The sequence below is a fragment of the Myxine glutinosa genome, chromosome 1 (genome assembly GCF_964187855.1).
Source record: "Myxine glutinosa chromosome 1, kmMyxGlut1.1, whole genome shotgun sequence".
Lineage (NCBI taxonomy): Eukaryota > Metazoa > Chordata > Myxini > Myxiniformes > Myxinidae > Myxine > Myxine glutinosa.
The window spans coordinates 405,945,832-405,967,149 of record NC_136261.1 but is presented as its reverse complement, the minus strand read 5'-3'; the positions used below and the strand labels follow the sequence as shown (position 1 = coordinate 405,967,149).

The window sequence follows — 21,318 nt, the reverse complement described above, 5'->3', positions numbered from 1 at the left end:
GATAATTACCTACAAATAATCCGGAAGAATTCCCATGTTTCTAAACACGCGCCATGTTAAGGTGTATAGAGCAGCTTAATAGGTCAATCCACGGCATGACATTCCAATTACAAAATATATAACAAAAACAATGATAAAATCGTATCAATGCATTTATTAATTAATACTAATAGTATTAACAACAACAATAATTGTATCATTTGGCAATAATAATCACGAACGAGCACCCAAAATCACGAACACGTGATCACGAACTTTCTCGAGTCACCGTTTTTCGGCGGCAGATTCGCTACGTTGGCATATCACGAGGGCATGGTATAGAACAGGGGTCGTTTCGCCATGTCACGATGACAAAATAGGCCTGAGAGCAAAACAAGAGAAAGGATCATGTGGGAGAAACAGCTTTGTGAGCATCGTACTGTGAGGAAGAGAAGTTGCTGAGTAGGCCTGAATGGTTACTTCAGCAAATCATTCTCGATCATCTTGTGACGGTCTCCCAAAACGAATTTTTTGTCTTGGTAGCAGCGGCTACAGTGTTTCACAGGCCGGGTAAGCCTAGTGGTAGCTTAACGGCCAAGGTGGTTGCTTAAGATTGAGTAGGGTCTTCGTCCTCTTTCTGCCTCTAATTTTAAACCTCATTTGCACAATGTACTTGCTTAGCCGTTAGGGTGCTGGCTTGGGATCCGAGGATCCTGGGTTTGAATCCTGGTTGATCACTGAATTAACGCCAGGGGGGTTGACTCAGCCTGTCATCCTTCCGAGGTCGGCAAATTGAATACCAGTTCACTGGCAATTCCCTGTGTGTCGCAAGAGGCGACTAACAGGGTTGGTGGCAGGAAGGGCATCCTGCTGTAAAACATCGCGTCAAAAAGGGGACCACGGTGCCCAAAAAAGGCTGCTCTGCAGGGAAAAATCACCTCTAAAGGTGGTTCTTTTTTAGCTGCGATGAGCAGCTCTATGAGAGGACCGCGTTGTTGGTCTTGTTGTTGGGGTGCCTTTTTGAATAGCGCATGCGCATACACTCGGACGTGCGTTCGTATGAAGTAAGAACATCGCGGACTAAAATCGCGATTTGTTTGAAGAAACCAGAATAAATTTAGCAACAAAGACAACATGAATGTTTTCATATCAATCTCGTTTCACAGAACTTGACACAAATTAGGTGTAATTATTGAACAGCGCATGCGTATACACTCGGACGTGCGTTGGTATGAGGTAAGAACATCGCGGACTAAAATCGCGCATGCGTATAATTTAATGACTGGTCGAATTTGGTAGCGCATATTGCAACGGATATCCTCATGATTCTACACGTCGCAGCTGGTGACCACACTGTGGTCATTTTTCTCTAGTTTATATTTGAATGTACTTACTCTGTACTCCACACATTTGCTCCTTGAAGGTTTCCCCTTTCTCTCATGCTGATTGTCCTTTTGTTAATCTCCCAATCTACATCATCGAAGTCTGTCTTCATACCCTCATGGTTTGCCTTCCTGAAATCTAATAGCCCGACTCTACTATCCTGAACTATTAACTCTTAACAGAACCTTGCACACACTGTGTTATAGTCACACAAAAGGGTCAAATGGTCAGTGAATTAACAAGAAGACATCATACAGAGCACGATACTTGCAATATCCACCCTCCCCAAAATACAAAGTTGTCATGGATACATCAAATTGTCCATATCATTATGATTCTTCATCAAAGCCCTGGTCAATCGGATTAAAATTGATGATTTTTCAGATGAAAATTGATATTAGAAGTTTGACCTTGAGTTGACCTTTGACCTTTTGACCTCAAATAGTTGGTTTTCCCAATTCAGTGATGCATTATGCTATTGCTGTTTAATTTAAAAGTCAATCGGATGAAAAGTGACAATTTTTTCATTTGTAAATTTATCAGAAGTTTGACCTTGAGTTGACCTTTGACCTTTTGCCCTCAAAAATTGTAGGTTTCCCAAATTAGTGACTCAATATGCAAATGCTATTCAATGTTCAAGTTAATCGGATGAAAATTGATGATTTTAAAGGTTTGACCTTAAGTGGACCTTTGATCTCTTGACCTTAAAATAGTTGGTTTCCCAATTCAGTGAGGCATTGTGCAATTGCTGTTTAATTTCCAAGTCAATCGGATGGAAATTGATGATTTTTCAGATGAAAATTGATGATTTTGGAAGTTTGAGTTTGAAGTCACATACATGCACATGCATCCACACATATGTACACACACATCCATCCATACATACACACATACATACACACACATACATACGTACACCACATGGGCAAATACCTTTGACCTTTTAACCGTAAAAATAGTTGGTTTTCCTATTTAGTGACTCAATGTGCAAATGCTGTTCAATTTTCCAATCAATCAGATGAAAAATGACAATTTAAGACATTTCACCTCAAGATGACCTTTGACCTTTTACCTCAATATCAATAGACTTCTTCCTTATGACCAACTCTACCATCTGGTGAAGATCGGTTTAAAAAGTGTGACCTGGAGGCGACAGGATAGCCAAGGGGTAGAAAAACTTGCCTTGAAACTGTCTAGCCTGGGTTTGAATCCTGGGCCAGCTCTAAACTGTCAACCTGGTGTTTCATTGGCAGAGTGGTTCATCAGTGTGTGTGCCATCCCTCAGATGGAAGTAATAAACGGGTGTCCCTTCTGCCACCGTTCGTTGGTGGACATTAAAGATCCCAGGATGCCTTTCGCGAAGAGTAGTCGAGCTGTTAGCCACTACCATGGCCTGCCCTAATTTCAGACATGTATAAGCCACATACAGGTATATGCCGCAACCCAGCTTTCCTCTCCGCATGACCGGCGGGAGATAATGAGCCACCTTTAGAGGCCATTTTTCTCCGCAGAGCAGGGGTTGGCCTTTTTTATGCACTGTGGTCCCCTTTTTGAAGCAATGTTTTATAGCCGGATGCCCTTCCTGCCGCCAACCCTGTTAGTCTCCTCTTGCGACAAACACGGAATTACCAGTGAACTGGTACTCAATTTGCCGACTTTGGAAGGATGACAGGCTGAGTCAACCGCCCTGGCGTTAATTCAGCGATCGCCCGGGATTCAAAACCAGGATCCAAGTATCCCAACGCAAGCCGGCACCCTAACAGCTAAGCCAACACCAGGCTGCGGTGGGAGATACTGAATCTTCATATTCCAGCAGCCGATACGGCTTCATTGTCGAGGAACAATGAACGGCTCTTTTCAAATACGACTAAGGTAAAGAACTAATTGACATGAAAATGAATATCTTGAGAAAAGGTTGTTGTAGTAAATGTAATCAAAGTTTACCGTCACAATGGGTTTTGGAGTTTCTGGTATTGATGTCACCGGAACCGGAAATCATACTGCTCAACCATTTGTAAAGTACAAATGCCCTCCAGGCAGTTGAATTTTATATTATGCCACGAAATCGTCCATTCCATTACAAGTCACTTCCGTACAATATGTCTGCTGTCAGGACAAGTAAGAGAAAACGTAAAAGTTTCATGGTCTAATTCAAACCTTCTTCTATCTATGGACCAACTTCTATCTACCCATCCCAACTCTCTCTTCCTCATATGTGGTGATTTCAACTGTCACCATGCCAGTTGGCTGGGGGTGGGTACCTCTCTCACCAGCCATGGCTCTTCAGCAAAGGACTTCTGTGACTCACTGGGACTGACACAATCTGTCAATTTCCCAACCCGGATCTCAGTCAACGGAGAATCTTCTCTTCTGGACTTGGTTATGACTAACTTCCCTGAAAATGTCTGCTGCTCTTCTTCTGCTCCAATCGGCTCTTCTGATCATGTGCTTGTTAAAGTGGACATCTCTCTGACCATTTTCAGAGAGCCTCCTCAGCATCGACGAGTCTGGCATTTCACTCAGGCCAACTGGCACGGTCTTCAAGCAGCCATCAATCATCTGGACTGGTCTCCCATCTCTACTGCCTCTGACATCAACTCATCCTGGGAATTCTTCCAAAGTAAATTGCTCTCTCTCATGCACAGATTTATCCCTTCTCGTCTTCAGTTGTCATACCCTTCCTTCCGTCCATGGTACACGGAATCTTGTGGTGAGGCTATTGCCCAGAAACAACTTGCTTTCGTCTCCTGGAAAGCAAATCCAACGGAAGGAAATCTCATTTCCTTTCACAAAACCCGAAACAAGTGTGTGTCCACCCTCAGGAGAGCCAGGAAACAATATCTCTCCGTCCTCAGGACCGAACTCTCTTATCTGTCTCCCTCTTCCAAATCCTGGTGGCGTCTAGTGAAATCTGTTTCTGGTGTTTGTTCGCCCTCCATCCCATCCCTCACCTTAAATGGCCACACGGCTGACTCCGCACGTGAAAAAGCTGAATGCCTCATCTCTGTGTTTGCCTCTAAATCTTGTGTCCCAAACCCATCCCTCTCTGTACCCACCGTACCCAGTCGTACCCAGCTGCTCCTGGACTCTGTGTCCTTTCCTCCTGACAAGGTGGAAAAGTTTCTGTCAACCCTCGACTCTGATTCTGCAACTGGACCTGACGGCATCAGCCCACGGGTCCTAAAATCATGTTCTTCCGCTCTTTCACTCCCCCTCTCTGTTCTCTTCACCTTCTCTTTTGCTCAAGGTCATCTTCCATCTGCTTGGAAATCTGCCAACATCACCGCTTTGCACAAAAAAGGTGCAAAAACAGATCCCAGCAACTACAGACCAATCAGCCTTCTCCCAATTATCAGCAAAGTCATGGAATCCATCATTGCTTCAGATATGAAATCTTTCCTCTTCTCCAATGGCTTGATCTATGATCATCAATTTGGTTTCAGACCTGGACACTCCACTCTGGACATGCTGCTTCTGCTTTCTCAACAATAGATGGAGGTCCTCAATGCCAAACAGGAAATTAGAGCAGTCTCCCTTGACATATCACGTGCCTTCGATACGGTCTGGCACCCCGCTCTGCTCACCAAACTCTCCTCTTTTGGTATCCATGGAAATCTCCACGCATGGCTGGCGGACTTCCTCTCTAGTCGTAGTCAACGTGTGGCCCTGAATGGGTTTCTCTCATCTCCTCTTCCTGTTCAGGCTGGAGTTCCCCAAGGCAGTGTTCTGGGCCCTGTGCTTTTTCTGGTCTTCATCAATGATCTCTCTGACTCTCTTGAAAATCCTCTCTATCTCTTTGCTGACGACTCTACTCTCTGTCGCTCCATTCTTCATCCCTCAGATCGGCAGTCTGCAGCCTCCTCACTCTCTGCAGACCTTGACAAAATCACAGACTGGGCAAACAAGTGGAACATGTCTTTCAATCCTGACAAATCTCACACTCTTACGATGTCTCTCCGAAAAGACCGACTGGACAACCCTCCCATCCACTTTCTGAATAATCCTCTCCAAGAAGTTCTGTCACTCAAGCTTTTGGGTCTCACTATCTGCCATGATCTTTCCTGGAAAAACCACATTTCAAATCTGGCCTCCAAAGCCAGTCGCCGACTGGGCATCCTCCATCATGCGAAGTCCTTCCTTGGCACACCTGAGCTCCTCACCACATACAAGGCTTTCATCCGCAGCTCAATGGAATACTGCTCTCCCCTCTGGGCCGGTGCTCCTGCCTCACACCTAGCTCGTCTTCACGCTGTTGAAACCAAAGCATTCAGAATCATTGGAATCTCCCGCGATGAAGCTAACTCCAAGGGCCTCTCACTCACTCACCACAGGCAGGTTGGTGGTCTTTCCGTCTTCTACCGACTCCTCTCTGGCCTTGCCCCCCCCCCCCCAGCTCTCTCTGGGCTCTGTCCCGCAAATATTCCTACAGGTCGCACAAGATCTGCCTGCAACCCTCTTTTGGTTAAACTGCCAAAATCAAGACTCTCTGCTCACCTTCACTCCTTCATTCCTCTTTTCTCCCGCCTCTGGAACAAACTCCCTCACTCTCTTCAATCCCACTCCACCCTCCAAGTCTTTAAAACAGCTGTTCACCACCATATCTTATCTTCCCCCATCCAAAACCTTGATCTTTTCTACCCCCGCTAATTTCACCCCAATTCCACTTTTTGAAATACCAACTTTTGTCCTGGAAGTCCTTGGTGTCCTTGTGCTTTATACTTCTCCCTCCCCCCCCCCTTCCCACGCCTCCTCCCCCCGGGCCCTCTCCCTTCCACACATCTCCCTGCTCTCGGATGTTGTGTGTGTGTGTGCTTCCCCTTTTCTCCCCATCTTGTCTTCCGCTCCCTCTTTTTGTGTATTTTGTTTGTCTGGTCGATTTGTTTGTGAAGTTAATGTTAGCTCTTTCACGAGCCTCGATTCAGTATACAAAAAAAACCAAAAAAAAAACCTGCAGGTTTGTCAGTTTGCGGAAGAGCATGGCAGCAGGGAGGCCGGTCGTTTATTTGGAGTCGACGAGAAGTCTGTGCGAGCGTGGCGGAAACAGCAGCCAGCATTAAAAGACTTGCCAAAAACGAAACGAGCCAGGATGGGTGGATGTGTGAGGTGGCCCACAATGGAAGAAGATCTGAAGACTTGGGTTTTATCGCAGAGGGATGCGGGCCTTTCGGTATCCACAACGCTGATACTCCTTCGAGCTCAAGAGATGGCGAAGCTCATGGGTATTGCTGACTTTACGGGAGGACCTTCATGGTGTTTCAAATTCATGAAACGAAACAGATTATCCGTAAGAGACAGGACGATTTTTAGATTTTTTTCTCGATTATTTACCTTGGTCCCCTGTGGTTATGTCACCTGCTGTCTGGTGAAATACCGTGTAACCCGCATGAGTATCCTCCAAACTCCGCAGTTGGGATTTTAAAAACGAATTTAACATATAATCCGTGAGTTATTTGCGTGAAATTGCGTTTAGTCTTCTACATATTCTCATTAAAAGAGTTTTTTGAAAATTTGTGGCAAAATTTTGTGTTGTGGCCTGGACACATACACACATACACACATATACACAGAAACACACACATAAACACACACACATACACAAACATACACACACATACATACACAAATACACACACATAAACACACACACAAAAACATATGCACATACATACACACATATACACACACGTAAACACACACACATACACACACACAAAAACACACACATACACAAACATACACACATACATACACACATACAGACATACACACACATACATACACATACATACACATACATAAACACATACATACACATGTATATATGTGAAGAATCAGCTCTTCGTTTGCAAAAGAAGTCCACAAATAGCCTGAAAAATGGCGCAGCTTTATTAATAAACCAACTTATACGGATCCGGAGGAGGCCGACGTCTACAGCAATCTACAGCAAGAACATGCCACGTCAAGCCTTCCTGAAAACACATTGATTCCCAGTCCATTTATATAGGGACACGTTTTATCAGGAAATCTCCGAGGGAACAAACAACACTGGGAGAGGTTCCTCCCACCGTTATCATTCGGGGGAGTCAGCCCGTCCTTATCAATTGTTTTTCTGGGCTCCGAGAAAACAGAACTGTAACTCACAAAGAGAAGAGTGTATGCTTAGCCAAACAAACCCATATATTTTATGGGTTTGTGTACATGAGTAATCCAAAGCATGTTTATACAGAGTCATGCGTTTGCTGAGATTAAAACAAAATATATATAGTTAACGATAGGTTCATGTCATTCTACTTGCATTACGCAAAAAAACAAGCGCATGTGGGCGTGGTTTTACGACCAGCCTCGAAAAAAGCACACGTATACAGTTTGTTCAGCATGACCTCATTTTAAGCCTTCCCTCATCCAAAACTAAAACGAAGCAAAAACCCTTTATTTACTTTATGAAAATAGCATTTCTAGACAACATTTAAATCATAACACATTACGCCTAACGTCTATAACTGAACTTTAGGCAATAACAAATCTACTACTTGACATTCCTTCCTCTTGTCTCGTCGAGACAAAGTATCTTAAGAGACAACGTGCCACATCGGGCTTTATTGAAAAATAATTGCGTAATGCGGGTATTAAAAATAATTGTGTAATGCGGGTATCTCCCAAGGGCATATCGTGCGCCCAAAGCGCCTCGCCCGTGCATTTGGCGAACGTGTCGTGTGGTGCGTGCTCGGAGCCTGAGGGCTCAGAACATGAAAGTCCATTAACGTTTCGGATCCACAACGAAGAGGTCTGGTCCAGATGAGGTTCTGCTCCGCCAGAGGGTGCATCACTTCCCCTGCGGAACTGGCTCCCCCCACCCTTTGCAGACCCAGTCCTTGCAGATCTTCGAAGTTAATCAACGATCATGCCCATGAGGTCCCTCACGTGTTGCTGTTCTGGGGAATACAAAATGTCGTCAGTATCTTGTGTCTCAATTTCCTGGTCAGGGTACAGAGCGTAAAAATCCGAATCCGAATCACTTGAAGCAAAGAGATCCGCAACATGTGGATCAAAGAGATCCGAAACATTTGGATCAAAGAGATCCGAAACATTTGAAGAAAAGAGAGGGACTTCCTTTATGTCAAAGTCTCCCATGGGCGCCTGGTCGGCTTGCGGGTCTAGGATATCCACGTCGGGTCCCTCGACCGCCAGACCCAGTGTCGCAATCAGATCCATAGTTGGGTCAGAAGGGGGCGTGCAGCTGTCCGCTTGTAATACATAAGCAGCGTTAGCCAGTACACGCAAGGGGTTTATAGCACAAGTATCACAGTCATCACATACACCGTTACAGGCAGCAGCCAGTTCCCACATGGGATCCACACAAGTATCACAGTCGTCACAAAATTCAATGCAATTTTCTGGAGCGCCGGTCACGTCTGCCTTGTTGAAGGACCCGTTCAGGTCGACGGCCTCTGTGGTCAGAACCATAGTCGTTGTCGGCGGCTTCTTCACTTTCCATCCTGTAAAATACTTTCTCATACAGAGGAGGACTGGAGATTTCATTAGTGCCCCCCAAATTACTACCCCGATTATCACAGCCAGTGCGGTCAATAACCACTTCACTATGGTGCCCGTCCATCCCTGGAACCAGTCAGTGAGCCAGCTAAATGTATAAGAATTTTCGCGCGCGATCCGATCGATCGTCAGGGCGTGGCTAGTTTCCCTTAGTCTCACTTCTGCATCACCATTGTACGCATGTGAATTACCGTGTCCAATAGTATGTCATGAGCCGTAGCGGTGTCGTTTGCCACCTTTTCTAGGGCCAAAGCCAATTTGTCTATCCGGAAACTATCCATGACTGTGCCCGCTCCTGGGAAGAAGAAACCAAACACCTTTTCCCATAGACTCCCGTGTAGTTTAGTGGTTCCATCTTCGTTCATGACTGACCTCTTATAACGCCTGTCCAAGGACTTTGGGTCTAGCTCATCCAGTATCTCAACGTCAGGAAGGACTGAACCCAGATAACATGTGCCCCCCCAATTATTTGGTAAATAGGGGTAAGCCTTGTCGCCGCATATAAACATTGTCCCATGGGGTGGGACCAGGTGGGTGGATAAGCCCTGGAGTCCCTTTACCACCCCATTAATCCTACTAACCCCCCTAGAGAATGTTATAGCCGTTATGTTGTGGTTGCGTTTATCTTGCAGTACTATTCGTAATGTAATCCCCGAGCTCCCTTGTCCCAGCTTCCCGGGGTGAGTGTAGGCGCATTCTGATTCTCCCATACGCAAGTGGCCGGAACCCTGGAGGCAGACCTTCCCTTTCTGTGGTTTGACCCAGACGGGGGCAGGCCTCTCGGCCACATGGGCAATCATTGACGGGCGATAATTAAATTGTCGATTGCAACTCTTGCCGTTGTCAACCCCTTCTCTTTCCAGCGTGGTGACTAAACATGGGGAATCGATAGGTTGTGAGCAGAGGTCATTGAGGGACAAGGGTAGCACTATCATGTGTATTCCTGTGGTGCCTGCTTGGGGAAAGCGCATGCACGACCAGCAGTGTGTCCTATTTTGAATTGTTGCCACCTCCCTGGCCACTTTCCAATATGTGTTTTCCCCCCTCTTTGGGGCCTTATCCTGGGGTTGTGGCGTGAGTATGTATTCGATGCATGGTATGTAGTTCCTTTCGCCACCGGCCGCGCCAGGGGTCCAGACGCTGCACCGGACCTGCATAGTCATGTCTTTCCCTAGGCGTGTGCGTGTTTGTAGCTTAAAATCAGGGGTTCCCCATTGGTATCCTGGTTGGGCCAAGGTCTTAATGCTAGCTTGCCCGTCTTCCCGGAACTCTCGTTGCTTTTGTAGTATCATGCCAACGCGTCCAGGCCCTGCCGACAGTGCTAGCCATTTTACGTTCACCCAATTTGTGTGCAGGGCTTTCTGTTCGAAACATGGTAGTGATACTCTTTGTCCCCATGTTACGGTGAGGTGTCGGGTTTCGTTTTCGCATCTATTGGAATCGGAGTTTCCCCTAGCTGCTGTCGCTATCAATAGTATTGTACCTATGATTAGGCCCATCCTTACTGTGTTCTGGGGGTGTGGTGTCTGGTGTTTGTATGGCCAACTTACAGTGCGTGGCGTGGATCCACGAGGTCTTGCCCTCGCAAAAGACTGCCGTTGGTGTAGTCAGCAACACCTGGACTGGTCCCTTCCACCTTGGTTCCAAGGCGTTCTTGCAGGTGAAGTGCTCCACGAACACCTGGTCTTTTTCCTCTGGTGGAACACCTGATCCACAAGTCTCCTGGGAGCGCCTGGTCTACAGGTCTCCAATTTCCTAATCCACTTTTTTCCAAGTGGATCCAATTTTATTCAATATTCAATTTTTAAATTCAATCCCATTTAATCCAGTCCAATTCAAATTAAATTCCATCCTTCTCTCAGCATCCCATTACCTGTTTCCAACATCAATAAAAATAAAATTATAAAATTAATAAAAAATCAATCATCTCAACTCTCAAATCGAATCAAAAAATAAAAATAAACGAAAATTACTTCAGCGAGAGTTTCAACTAGAATTACCACAAACCAACCACCTTTAACCTCCATTAACACAAACACAAACCACCATTAACCTCGATTAATACAAACAAACCACCATTGACCTCCATGAACCTCCCCCTATTATTTATTTATTTTCACGAATAAACAAATAATAGAAATAACCTGGTCTACTTCCAATTTCAATTCTGGTCAGTTCTGGTGTCTGGTCACACACAATGTTTTCCTCACCCACTGTGATTCGCTCACAATAGATTCTCACTGTTATGTCTGAAATTAAGCTACCCTACTGGGTATTCGTGAAGGGGGTCCATCTTTCCCAACCCCTTCCTTCACACCAGCCACTTCACGTTGTCCACCATACTCACTGAATTGTCATCAATTCTGAAATTCGTCTCATGAAAACACATTCAAGAGTCCGGTGTGACAGACAGCCAAACACATAGACACGCCGAAGACCCCAGGGTACCCATCAAACTAGCTTGTCCCCAGATCAACAACACAGCGAAACATGTAATTTTACTAAAATAATCACTTACTCGTAACTAGCTGGATAACTAGCATAACTAGCTCAACACCTGGAACTCATAACTAATACTCATACCACTAATTACTCATAATAACTCATAATTACTTCTGTAATTACTCATGCCAATACTTACTCAAAATAATGTAATATCCCAATCTTCACCCCTTATGCAAATCGAAGCACCCCGGACAACCCACAACCAATATCAACCACTGTAGCCGCCTTCCCCTCCAGGCAGCCACACACAGCCACATACATCTCCATCCACGTCACACAAGACAACAGCCAACGAGTGTGTCCACCACACAGAAACCTTTGGCAATGCAACAACCGAACTCCCAGACAACCAACAACAAAACCCAATCCATCTCCATGGCTCATCAAGCAGTTCCAACTTAATCCAGCTTCACATACCGATTTCCCCAAAAACTCGTGAAACTTCACCCCCATTTTGGAAAAACCCTGGACTAAACCCTGACACCCTAAATAACTTCAGACCCATCTCCAACCTACCCTTTCTGTCAAAAGTTTTGGAACGTGCTGTGGCCACTCAACTCAAACATCACCACTCTGCCAATAACCTGTATGAAACATCCCAATCCGGATTCTGCTCCAGCCACAGTACTGAAACTGTTCTCCTCAAAATCACCAGCGACCTTTTCTCTCCTCTGATGCCGGCAACCTCAACATTTTCATCCTCCTCACCTCAACGCCTCCTTTGACATCATCAATCACACCATCCTCCTCACCCTGTTTAGACCAGCTTGTGCCTATTAAACCCAAATCAGTTCACTCCCAAGCTTCACATGGACCACCTACAGCACTGCAAAGATGTCCTCTACTCCACCTACTACCCTCAAATTATCCACTCTGGCTCCGGAATCCCAAAAGCACTCTTCTCTACAATAAACGAACTAAATAAACAAACTTTACAACGTGAACAAACTCCTCAGCTCCCTGGATACCACCACCTTGCTCCACACACCTGTTGGTGCACACCTGTGCACTCACACCTGGTGCCACCTGCACCCTCCTTCCTTCCTGGACCATTCATCCAAAGCAAAATTGACAGCATCTACAACAGCTTAATCACCACAATTCACTCCCCCTTAAGGTGTCCCCCAAGGTTCAGTTCTTGGCCCCCTCCTCTTCGTCCTGTACCTATCCCCCCTTGGTCACTTAATCCGTCATGCACCATAGCCAATGCACCATGGTCTCCAATTCCACTGCTTCACCGATGACATCCAGCTTTTTCATCTCCACCAAATCGTGCTCCACCACCACCCACTCTATCCTGACAAACTGCCTAACTGAAATAAAATTCTAGCTTCAGATCAGCTTCCTCGAACTTAACTACGCTAAATCTGAATTAATCTTCATTCCCCCCAACATCGATGGTTTCCCAGTATCCACATCCGGAATCTTGGCATCATCATTGACCAAAACCCTCTCCTTTGAAAAATACACTAAACAGATCATAAAGACCTTAAACCTTAATCATAAAAACTGAAAAATGCTTCGCCATGGAATAGTCCACCACTCATGTAAATAATCATAAGAGTTCTGCGAAACATCTCCATCTTTAAAACTTAGCCAACCAAATTTAAACCACATGTTTTCCCCCCAAAAAACAAGTCACATTCTTTGTATATTGCCAACATTGTTCATCGTTTAAGTATCATCCAGACCTAAATTTTTATAAACCATCAACTTGTAGATGCATTTATTTATATCCCATTAACCCAAGAACTCTCAATTGCTTGGTTATATTTTAGTAATGTCATATATCCATATTTCTTTTCCAAATTGTTCCTGATATACACATTAATCCCATCTGTCTTCGTTTCCAGATGAACTCAAATCAGGAAATCAACACAAATCCTTATTACCTCCAATCAATTCAAAATTAAATCAAACAATTCAAAACCAGATCGGATCAGCGATCAGAAATCACTTTTCCAATCAACACATTCCAAGCAACAATTCATTCAAAGACCAAGCTTAAAAACACAACTCTCATCTTACTGTGACAAATAAGCAACCAACCTACTTCACACTAAAACAAATAACTTTTCATCACCCCTGTCTTCTCCACCGCCTCTTACACTTAAACAGATCATAATTACTCACTCATACACTATTGCCCATCACCCAGTTGCCCCAGACCCAAACACAGGTTTGAAATCCCAGTAGGTTGTTCTTCAATCCCAACCATCATGTGATCCCAACATCTCTCCATTTATTTCGTTCCTCATGGGGTTGGTGTTTTATGGCCTTTACCTCTTACCCAATCACACTGCACATTATTCCCCGTCCTTGATGGATAATTTTACATCCAGATGGGCACAGCATCCCATTTTTGGCGACCCAGCCCTAAAACAAGCCCCTGGACTCCTTGCAGGCTGGACCAAAACCCCCGGACCTGCCTCCATGGAACAATGACGCCTAAGCACTCAATTAGCCCTCCCAGTACCGAAGACTTACAATCAGACCGACAGACAGACAAATAACAGAGGCATGTCGCCAGCCCCAGCACAGGACATCCCCTTTCCGGGCAGGCATAATATAATCCACAGCATCGAAATGCCAACTTCTATCCGGGGCCTCGCAAAGCCAAAATCCATGCATGCGTGCTCCATCATGCAACCCGATCTGTACTCGGTGCGCCCGGCGCCCCCTATACTCAGTGAGTTATAATAACCACAATATCTCTGGCACCCAACTCGTGATACCACAATTTAATCCACGTTACTTGCATCTCTTCATCCTCACAAATGTCCTCCATTTTTAACGTGACTCAAATCCATCTCAAATCCCCACCGCTCGGCCCGGTTAAATTAAATTCCAAGCGTACTGTATTCTCTGTCCACTAATTATGTACATGATTTTGGTTTTACCCACAATATAATGTCCCGATATTCTCCAGATTTAAGTCCTATATATCCTGTCGTTAAAGCAACACCCTGTAGACTGACTCCGCCTGTCGTTCTTCCAAGGATAGTGAATTACCTCTGACCTTTCCCTTGCATATCTCGAACAAAGGTCAACTAAACTTTAAAAGGTCAAACTTCGAATTGGGGTAACCAGCGCTTTATTATCCCACAAGTAATGCAAGTCCGGCGTCATTCCCTGCATGAACCACATCCAGACAGACAAATGACCCTTATTGAGGCTCTACATCGCAAAATGCTAGCTTCTACGAATCCAACAACCGTCACACTTCGTCCAAGGACCTTCCGTACGAGGCGTGCTTCACAATGCCCATCGCACATCCTTCCTCGTTCGCACAACGCTTCATCAACGCACCTCCTCGCGCCCACACCTTGGCACAAGCCACACCACATACCGACAGTTGAAACCTCGATATTCCTCTTTCCTCGGATCAGCGTTCTGTTGAAAACGTGACATTTCTGCTCAAATTATTGAATTTCCAAATACTCTCCCTGCAGCGCCCGTGAGGCAGCTTGTCCCACATTATCTGCCCTCAGACCCATATGTGTTTTAATAACAACCTTACCAGCATCGCTCGCCAGCATACCCTTTGTCCGGCGCATCGATATTCGATCATCCCAAATGCTTCGATGCATCTTCCAGCCGCCACTCCGCACTGTACCTTACTGTATGAACAAGACTTCCTGTTGGAACTTGACTCCGGAAATTAATTACTCTGTCTAGAAATCGTTTAATTTAACCATCCTAAATAAATCCATCCATCTATCCATCTTATAAATCCATCTTAAATAACGTATTCGTCCTGTGGCATTGCCTGGCATATATGTCACAGCCGGCCACTATTCCGACATGGCTCATGACTCATGTCTAATTCTGACAAGAAGATGAAGGATGAAGGACATGATATGAAGAAGAAGATTCTGACAAGATACTGACATGTGAACGTCCGACATCCAGCAAAGTCGAAATGACCCACAATGCATTTGGGCACACACTTCCTCTGAGAGTGGGCGAGTTATCGCCGGCACTCTGAGCAACCTCATACAGCACACCCGTGACTCGCGGCTCGCTCGGCTCCTGTCTGAACACACAATATCCCTCTACCCAAACTTCCACGGAGCCGCACGGCGGAAACACAGGTTTGTACCACCTTTTGACAAAACGAACATGGCCAGGATTCTCGGATAGACGCTAAAATTCACAACACACATGACAAAAATCCGATTTAAATTCAGAGATCGCCGATCGACCTGGCACTACCATCTTAACGCGATGACGCCACGCCGCCCCCCGTCTTGGCGCGCACCCTCGTGCCTCCACACGAATCCCAACACTCCCTGCACGCCGCTCTATTCGCGTTCGCGGCGGGGTTTACCTCGCGTTGGGACATGCAGTCGGCTGTCATAACAAAGTGCTGTCATAACAAATCCACGACCTGACATGTAGTGAGCTGTCAGAACATTGAGCTGTCAGAACTCATCCCTAGCTAACAGGATCTCCGACGCTTGACCTCTCTGACCCAAAATGCACTATATGACACCAATTCCAAAGGTGAGCTGCCTCAGCGATACATCCCACACATACAATCCACAATATCTGCCACAATCTCTGCCATTGCAATTCAAGTAAACACACATATTGATTCGAATTCTGCAACCATCTCCAATAAACCGCTTCATATCAACAGTAGATCGACAAGGGCACTCCGGGTGCTTTCCTGACCCGATTTATATCAATTCGCTTCCCAAACAACTCCCAAACAGATGAAAATCCGGACTCAGTTCAGGACCTCGCCTGTTCTCTCGGATAGACGTTAAAATGGACATTCCCGGCCTGAATTTCCCCCAAGTCGAGCAGATCACTTACAAAGTTTCACACCGAAACCCTCTGCTTTGCACATGACACACAGACAAACACATTGGCCAGACACACACGTCAATTAATATCCCAATATACATTCATTCCTCATTCATATCCTCATTCATATTACGTCTCTCATTCAAGGAAAAGGATTTTTTGGGACGGGTTTGGACGGGGGGTGGGTTGAGGTGGAAAGGGGAGGCAGGGCGGGGGGTGTTGGGGTGTTGCCTAGAGCCCCGGGACTGAGCTCAGGTCTTGGGGGGGTGGGGGGTGTTGCCTAGAGCCCCGGGACTGAGCTCAGGTCTTGGGGGGGGTGGGGGGTCTTGGTCTGGTATCTGGTCCAGCGGCATCACTCGCTGTTTTACTTGTTTAACTACCTCCTTAATTGTTTTGTCCTGAACTTTGCTTCCTGAACTTGCTTCCTTTGGCTCTGAAGCTTCAAATTCCTACAATGCAGCTCCTGCTTCAATTTTCAATATTTCAAAACCTAACCTGTCCTTCTCACCCTCTGGCCACCTGGCCCATTTCCTGTGAGCTTATTTATTTTCTCTTGTCCACCAGATCCTGGCCTGCTTTATCTGGACCTCTTGTCTAGAACTCAGTCTAGAGCTTTCTGGCTTGACCTCGTAGTTGTCACTACCTTCTTGTCAAACCTACCTGGTACCTACGCATTTCACCCTTCCTGGCCATGTCCCTTTGGCCGTCTATCTAAGTTTAGCCACAGCCCTTCGTTCCCTGGCATGCAATGGCATACCCCATCTTGTCTCTGGGCTGTTCCTTCCTGGAAAAATCTTGGCCACCTGGTTTCAACCTATATGGCTGTCCGACCTCATTTTCCCCTCCTGGTGCTAACTGTAACTTTAAGCTTCCTGTTAAATCCTTACTGATATCCTGCGCAAAATCTATCCTTAGCTTTTTACCCTTAATGTTTATCCAGCGCAAATATTGTAACGTTACTCTTACTATCCTTACTTGTTTATCCTGGCTTTAACAAAGCTACGCCATTCTGAGGCCTAAATGAGCCTCTACTTACAATTTCTGTTCGAGTGCAGACAGCGGGGAAGACAAGGAGCCTAAGCCCGCGCGAGGGAGGAAGGTACGAATTTGGAATAATAGCCCTCTGATATAAAACAACTCCCACCTTTAGTCAAATCAACGTGCCGGCGCCGGCCTCAGGTCAGCCTTCCTCCTGTCCCTCGGGCTCCGTTTCCCGTCCTCCGCGTCTGTTGACACCCCACTCCTGGTACCATCTGTGAAGAATCAGCTCTTCGTTTGCAAAAGAAGTCCACAAATAGCCTGAAAAATGGCGCAGCTTTATTAATAAACCAACTTATACGGATCCGGAGGAGGCCGACGTCTACAGCAATCTACAGCAAGAACATGCCACGTCAAGCCTTCCTGAAAACACATTGATTCCCAGTCCATTTATATAGGGACACGTTTTATCAGGAAATCTCCGAGGGAACAAACAACACTGGGAGAGGTTCCTCCCACCGTTATCATTCGGGGGAGTCAGCCCGTCCTTATCAATTGTTTTTCTGGGCTCCGAGAAAACAGAACTGTAACTCACAAAGAGAAGAGTGTATGCTTAGCCAAACAAACCCATATATTTTATGGGTTTGTGTACATGAGTAATCCAAAGCATGTTTATACAGAGTCATGCGTTTGCTGAGATTAAAACAAAATATATATAGTTAACGATAGGTTCATGTCATTCTACTTGCATTACGCAAAAAAACAAGCGCATGTGGGCGTGGTTTTACGACCAGCCTCGAAAAAAGCACACGTATACAGTTTGTTCAGCATGACCTCATTTTAAGCCTTCCCTCATCCAAAACTAAAACGAAGCAAAAACCCTTTATTTACTTTATGAAAATAGCATTTCTAGACAACATTTAAATCATAACACATTACGCCTAACGTCTATAACTGAACTTTAGGCAATAACAAATCTACTACTTGACATATATATATATATATATATATATATATATATATATATATATATATATATATATATATATATCTACACACATATATACACACATACATACACACATACATACACACTCATACATACATAAATACACACATACATACACACACATACATACATACACTACATGGCCAAACGTATACGGACACCCCTTTTAAATAGTGCATTCAGCTGTTTCAGCCACACTCATTGCTGACAGGTGTATATAATCAAGCACACAGCCATGCAATCTGCATAGACAAACAATGGCAGTAGAAAGGGCCATACTGAAGAGCTCAGTGACTTTCAACGTGGCACCGTCATAGGATGGCACCTTTCCAACAAGTCAGTTCGTCAAATTTCTGCCCTGCTAGAGCTGCCCCGGTCAACTGTAAGTGCTGTTATTATTAAGTGGAAATGTCTAGGAGCAACAACAGCTCAGCCGCGACGTGGTAGGCCACACAAGCTCAAGGAACGGTACTGCCGAGTGCTGAAGTGCGTAGCGCGTACAAATCGTCTGTCCTCGGTTGCAACACTCACTACCGAGTTCCAAACTGCCTCTGGAAGCAACGTCAGCACAACAACTGTTTTATTTGGGGACTTCATGAAATGGGTTTCCATGGCCGAGAAGCCGCACACAAGCCTAAGATAACCATGCACAATGCCAAGCGTCGGCTGCAGTGGTGTAAAGCTCGCCGCCTTTGGACTCTGGAGCAGTGGAAACGTATTCTCTGGAGTGATAAATCACGCTTCACCATCTGGCAGTCCGACGGACGAATCTGGGTTTGGGGGATGCCAGGAGAACGCTACCTGCCCAAATGCATAGTGCCAACTGTAAAGTTTGGTTGAGGAGGAATAATGGTTTGGGGCTGTTCTTCATGGTTCGGCCTAGGCCCCTTAGTTTCAGTGAATGGAAATCTTAACGCTGCAGCATACAATGACATCCTAGATGATTGTGTGCTTCCAACTTTGTGGCAACAGTTTGGGGGAAGGTCCTTTCCTGTTTCAGCATGAGAATGCACAAAGCAATGTCCAGGGAGTTGTCAAAACATCTGCATGCCAACAGAGGGTGATGGGATATGTTATTTACAAATATTAAACAAGCACCTGTATGTTTAGCATTTGTGTGTAAAGATGATTGCTTATTACCTCCACCACCAAAGGAGAGAGGAGGTTATGTTTAAACCACTGGTTGTTTGTCTTTTTAGCTCACCTGGAACGAAGTTCAGGGGAGCTTATGTGATGGCGTCCGTCCGTCCGTCCGTATAAACACTTGCAACTTCTTCTCCGAAACCGCTGAAAGGATTGTGACCAAACTTGGCACAAATGATGTTTGTTGTGTTGTGATGAAAGTTTCTTCACGGCATTAAAAAAAGTCGGGGTCTAAGGGGGTTTACCGGGGGTCAAAGTGGACCCAAGTTTGACCCCCCCACCCCCCCCAAAAAAGGTATTGTGCTTTCTTTTATGAAACTAAATACAATTCCGATGAAACTTCACCACAACCTTCACCACCTGTGAGGTCCCAAAGTTTATTCACTGCATTGAAAAAATCTGCCCCTTTGGGGGGCTGCGGGAAGGTTTCCCCCCAAAATAGGTATTTGCTTTCTTCTCAGAAACTCCACAGGCAATTTCGATGAAACTTCACCACAAACTTCGTCACTCGTGATGAATCAATGTTTGTTCAAGGTATTAGAAAAATTGGGGTTTGAGGAGGTATATGGGGTTGGGGGGGGGGGTTACCCACCGAAATAGGTCCCTCAAGCTGCCCACCTTCTGGGAAGCACATGCCGCCGTCTGGTTCGCGCAGGCGGACTCCCAGTTCGCCCTGCATGGCATCACGGAGGACGCCACCCGCTACCATTACGTGGTCGCCGCGCTCGGCTCCGCGACCGCCACCCGCTGCCTGAGTTTCCTCCAGAACCCGCCCGCTGACGGCAAGTACGACGCCATCAAGGCACTTCTGCTGGGCGCGTTCGTCCTTTCCCCGGCTGAGCGCGCACGACGCCTGCTCGACCTACCTGAGCTCGGTGATACGTGCCCGTCCGAGCGCATGGACTACATGCTCGCGTTGCTCGGCGAGCACCCCTCGGATTTCCTGTTTCAGGAGCTCTTTCTTCGCCAGCTCCCGGCCCCGGTACGGGTCGCCCTGGCAGGTACGACCATCGTAAACCCCCGCGACCTCGCCAAGGAGGCCGACAAGATCGCTTCGGCAAGCCAGCTCGCCGGAGCGGCGAGCCAGCTCATCGGGGTGGCGGCCGGGAGCCTTCCCGCCCACCCGCCCGGCGCCCGTGACGCAGTCTCCTTCCCGGAGCCCGCCGGGCCGGCACGACTGGCAGCGGCGACGCCGCGTCGCCCGGTCCCGACGCGTCGACCGGAGCCCCCGCCGGACCCGGCCTGGTGCTATTTCCACGCCAGGTTCGGGCGGCAGGCCCGATCATGCCGACCCCCGTGCATGTTCGGCAAGTCGGGAAACGGGCGAGCCGGCGTTCCCTCCCAGCAATGAACGCCGGCCATTCCGGAAACCTGCTGTTCATTGCGGACCGAGCGTCGGGGCGGCGCTTCCTCTGCGACACCGGCGCCCAGCTGAGCGTCATTCCCGCTTCGGCGGAGGACAGGCGGGCCGCCGTCTGCGGCCCCCCATTGGTCGCGGCCAACGGCTCCGCCATCCGCACTTTCGGCCCACGCACCGTCGCCCTCCGCTTCGGCAGCCAGCTCTTTCACTGGGAGTTCGTGACGGCGGACATCCCCATGGCTTTGCTCGGGGCCGATTTCTTGTGCGCCCACGGGCTGCTGGTAGACGTGAAACGCCGGCATCTCGTCAACGCCGAGACTTTCAGCTCCCTGGCGTGCGCCTTGAGCCGGGCCGCACCCACCGAGTTTTCCTGCACCCTCCCATTGGCGGACGACTTCGCACGTCTCCTCGCGGAGTTCCCGACCCTCACGCGGCCGACGTTTTCGGCCATCGTGGTGAGGCACGGCATCGAGCATCACATCCCCACTACGGGCCCGCCGGTGTATGCCCGGGCTCGCCGTCTCGACCCCGCCAAACTCGCTGTCGCCAAGGCCGAGTTCACGGCGCTGGAGCGCCTCGGCATCGTACGGCGCTCCGG

At 46.9% G+C, this 21,318-nt stretch overlaps 1 long non-coding RNA gene across 1 annotated transcript; it reads right to left on the bottom strand.

Moving 5' to 3' along the window:
* Positions 1-7,227: 7,227 nt before the first annotated feature.
* LOC144889602 (uncharacterized) lies at positions 7,228-18,192 on the bottom strand. Its single transcript, XR_013621908.1, has 2 exons — positions 12,269-18,192; positions 7,228-12,236 (listed from the first exon to the last, which is right to left on the bottom strand). It is a non-coding gene; the product is annotated as an uncharacterized LOC144889602 (long non-coding RNA).
* Positions 18,193-21,318: the final 3,126 nt, after the last annotated feature.